The sequence below is a fragment of the Triplophysa dalaica genome, chromosome 9 (genome assembly GCF_015846415.1).
Source record: "Triplophysa dalaica isolate WHDGS20190420 chromosome 9, ASM1584641v1, whole genome shotgun sequence".
NCBI classification, from domain to species: Eukaryota; Metazoa; Chordata; class Actinopteri; order Cypriniformes; family Nemacheilidae; genus Triplophysa; species Triplophysa dalaica.
The window spans coordinates 18402216-18406617 of record NC_079550.1 but is presented as its reverse complement, the minus strand read 5'-3'; the positions used below and the strand labels follow the sequence as shown (position 1 = coordinate 18406617).

Sequence of the window (4402 nt, the reverse complement as noted above, 5' to 3'; positions counted from 1 at the left end):
TATAAATAATAATCCTGATTATTACACTGGTTAGCCGCCGCCAGTCGTGATGATGACCCGGGACATGATCTGTCTTTAGCGTTCTGTCATTACTATGCCGAGACGACGTGCAGTCGAGGCAGGTCACTGAGGACTGTTGCCTCAACTGAGTTATGATTTATGAACGCCAACTTGCTTCATAAAAAGTGAGATTTTCACTTACACGTGTAGTTCATATTACAATAATAAATTCAGTATTAAATTTGATTGTTTTGCTTATAAAACAGTCAAACTTTAACTTAATCTAGTTGCACATAAAAGTTTGGCAGTGTTGGGAAAGATACTTTGAAAAAGTAATTAATTATTAGTTACTTGTTACATATTCAATATTTTAATTAGATTACTGTATAAACTTGTACACACACATACATTACACAAATTATTTAGTTTAATTACATCAGAAGTAGCTGAATAAATTACAGAAAAATAGAGTAATCCATTACTTACTATTTCGAGGGGAAAATAAATAAATTATAGTTACTAATCATAGCTACTAGTTAAACCCAACACTGAAGTTTGGACATTTAACTTTTAAGAGGTCAACTTGGTATCAATACATCAAGACTCACCTGTGCCCATCATTGATCCTGAATTTGTACTTTGTGTTTTCCTTTGTCTTCCTAATTGGTGGACCGGCTCTCCTGTAGTAAAAGATCAATTGTAAGGTCTCAAAGAGTTGAAAAGAAATTGAATGTAACCTCAAATTACAGAAATAGCATATAAAGTTAATAAGTCATTTTACCAGTGCAACAGGATGTTTTGTGTTTGGAGGAAGTATGTGATTTCTCAGTGAGCCTCTGTCATATTCGCCTCCGACGCGTGAAGCACACTTGTTGAAGCACAACATGAAGTTCAGGATGAAGGAAACGATCGCAACTTTACATCACATCAGATAATTAATCAACATCATTTACATACAGACTATAAATACTGTTGAATGAGTCAAAATAATAACAAAAAGTTTTATTGACATGATGACATTAGCAAATAATTAATACGTGCACTGAATATTTAAAATGTAACTAAGAAACATGGTTTTCTGAAAATCTGTATTTAATAAAAAATATGCATGTATGTGAAAGAAAGAAAGAAAGAAAGAAAGAAGGAAGGAAGAAACAAAGATGTGTGCAAAGAAGGAAAAAGGAAGAAAGAAAGAAAGAAAGAAAGAAAGAAAGAAGGAAGGAAGAAACAAAGATGTGTGCAAAGAAGAAAAAAGGAAGAAAGAAAGAAAGAAAGATGTGTGTATGTAAAAGAAAGAAAGAAAAAAAGAAAGATGTGTGTATGTAAAAGAAAGAAAGAAAGAATAAAAGAGAGATAGATAGAAAGAAAGAAAGAAAGAAAGAAAGAAAGACAGTTAGAACGAACAGACGGACGGACTAACCAAAGAGAAAAAGAAAGAAAGAAAGAAAGAAAGACAGACAGAAAGACAGAAAGACAGAAAGAAAGAAAGATAGGAAGAAAGAAAGAAAGAAAGAAAGATAGGAAGAAAGGAAGAAAGAAAGAAAGATGTGTGTATGTAAAAGAAAGAAAGAAAGAAAGAAAGAAGGAAGAAACAAAGATGTGTGCAAAGAAGAAAAAAGGAAGAAAGGAAGAAAGGAAGGTAGGAAGAAAGAAAGAAAGACAGAAAGAAAGAAAGAAAGATGTGTGTATGTAAAAGAAAGAAAGAAAAAAAGAAAGATGTGTGTATGTAAAAGAAAGAAAGTTAGAACGAACGGACGGACGGACGAACCAAAGAGAAAAAGAAAGAAAGAAAGAAAGAAAGAAAGAAAGAAAGAAAGAAAGAAAGACCGAAAGACAGAAAGACAGAAAGACAGAAAGTCAGAAAGACAGACAGACAGAAAGAAAGAAAGAAAGAAAAATAGGAAGAAAGAAAGAAAGATAGGAAGAAAGAAAGAAAGAAAGAAAGAAAGAAAGAAAGGAAGAAAGACAGACAGACAGACAGAAAGAAAGAAAGAAAGAAAGAAAAATAGGAAGAAAGAAAGAAAGGAAGAAAGAAAGAAAGAAAGAAAGGAAGAAAGACAGACAGACAGACAGAAAGAAAGAAAGAAAGAAAGAAAGAAAGAAAGAAAGAAAGAAAGAAAGAAAGAAAGAAAAATAGGAAGAAAGAAAGAAAGGAAGAAAGAATGAAAGAAAGATAGGAAGGAAGGAAGAAAGGAAGAAAGAAAGAAAGAAAGAAAGAAAGAAAGAAAGATAGAAAGAAAGAAAGAAAGAAAGAAAGAAAGAAAGAAAGAAAGATAGGAAGAAAGAAAGAAAGATAGGAAGAAAGAAAGATATGAAGAAAGAAAGAAAGAAAGATATGAAGAAAGAAAGAAAGAAAGATAGGAAGAAAGAAAGAAAGATAGGAAGAAAGAAAGATATGAAGAAAGAAAGAAAGAAAGAAAGAAAGAAAGAAAGAAAGAAAGAAAGAAAGAAAGAAAGAAAGAAAGAAAGAAAGAAAGAAAGAAAGAAAGAAACTGTAATAGACTAATAATCAGCAGCTTTGATTAAAACATCATGTGCATATTTAAACTTGTTAGTCTTGTAATTAGCAATGCTTAGATAGAGAATTTCTTTCTAATTTCATTAAAGAAAAGCAGCTCTTGGTCTAAGCCCCGTGAAGCACTGCTGATCCATGCGTGCTAGTTTTTAAACACGACAATTGGATGCACCTCTGTTTTCTCACATAGGTTTGACTCATGGGGGGATCGATCCACATAATGCTCGTGTACTTGCAAACTACAATACAGAAGGACAGACATTCACAAAGTCTCTTGTAATTGTAATCGTCACCAATGAGTTATGATAGAAAGTTCCTGACCTGTCTTGAACCAATCAGGAGCGTCACAGGTCCAGCATGTGAACCATACGCAGGTTAACCAAAGCACTTCAGCTGACACACATGATGCCTGTCATCCTTTATCCTGCCAATACAATTGCAAAAGATAGTTCAGTGAGTGCAGGACTCCATCTAGTGGTCAGGTAGAGTTCAGCTTTTTGATTTACATTCCCGAGTTGAATCTCTTCCTACAAACTTTGAGGCAAACAGACATAAAACTCAATGGATGAACACAGTTTCAAGACCCAACAGCCAAAGACAGAATCCATCGATTCAGTCGATCTAAGAAAGTCTGAGTTTTATATACTTATATACAAAGTTTTATATACTTATAGGCAATAACATACTTTTTGTAGAGCAATCTAAATTAGCTACAGTTCAAAAGCAACAGAGTCTGACCTTAGCAAGGGGGTTTTAGACTAACAACCAGAGTTAAAAGAAACCAAACAAGTGATAAAACACTGACAGGAGATATAGGCTATACCTAAAACTGTCGGTAGAGGGCAGCACAGACTCGTGTTTATGTATCAATGTCAAACAAATGGTGCGTGTACGACCAATTAATACTGTAACAAACAAAAAATGAATACATGCAGAGTACAATTTAAATGTATTAATTATAACCAATCATGACCAAACTATATATTACTCATAGAAAAACCAAAGCATGTTTGAACATATTATTCTGTGTCACTTATTTTAAAGTAGCCTATGGTGGCTGGGACGGGGAAATCCCTGAAAAGTAATTCTACATTTATAGATAAATTGTTGCTCTTGTGTGAAATGCCTGCATGTTTGTGTCAAACGTATTTGTGAATGTTATACAATTAAAACTGAATTACACTGAATAGAAACATGATAGCTTTTTGTTTGTTATAAACATCAATTGACCAGACATTTCTTCCAAACTGAAGTAGGCATATACAGGTTTTTTTATTTATTTCTTACATTAATTCCCAATATCTTGGTCAAAAAGGGCACACACAACTGGTGGGTTGAAAGTAACCCTGCAGCCTTTGTGATTGGTCATAGGTTTGCCTGTGATCGGCCAATGGGCTTGGCTTTGGGTCTCTGTTGCACAAACTCATGAAAAGATGTTGACAGATTATCTCGCAAGCTCGTTCTCCAGGAAGGTTTTAAGTCCTCGCGTTCATTTTCCTGCTAAATTAATATACTTAAGCCTTCAAACTGATCTAAGGACAGCAAAATACAGCTGTAAAACGGTAAAATGACAAATTACCTGATTGAGGATTTCAGGCTTCAACATAGTGTAAAATTGCAAGCTAGAGGCCTTGCTTATTCAATATAATCATCACGTGCCATAAAGTCCCTAATTTTAGCTGATGATATAATAATGATCATCATGTATTATGAGCTCAACATGGTCACTGGTGTGCTTTTATAAGGTGTCTCTTTAGCAGAACCAGAAACCTGAGCTGTAACTATGAGACACACCATAATATTGTACCTCTTCAGATTACGCTAGGGTGAAATTAAAATTCCCAAACTCTAGAAAAACATTTCGTAGCAATTTATATAGAAGAAACA

The 4402-nt window shown here is 33.8% G+C and overlaps 1 long non-coding RNA gene across 1 annotated transcript; it reads right to left on the bottom strand.

Moving 5' to 3' along the window:
• Positions 1-599: 599 nt before the first annotated feature.
• Positions 600-3273, bottom strand: LOC130429171 (uncharacterized). The gene is made up of 3 exons (XR_008907546.1): positions 2837-3273; positions 782-868; positions 600-680 (listed from the first exon to the last, which is right to left on the bottom strand). It is a non-coding gene; the product is annotated as an uncharacterized LOC130429171 (long non-coding RNA).
• Positions 3274-4402: the final 1129 nt, after the last annotated feature.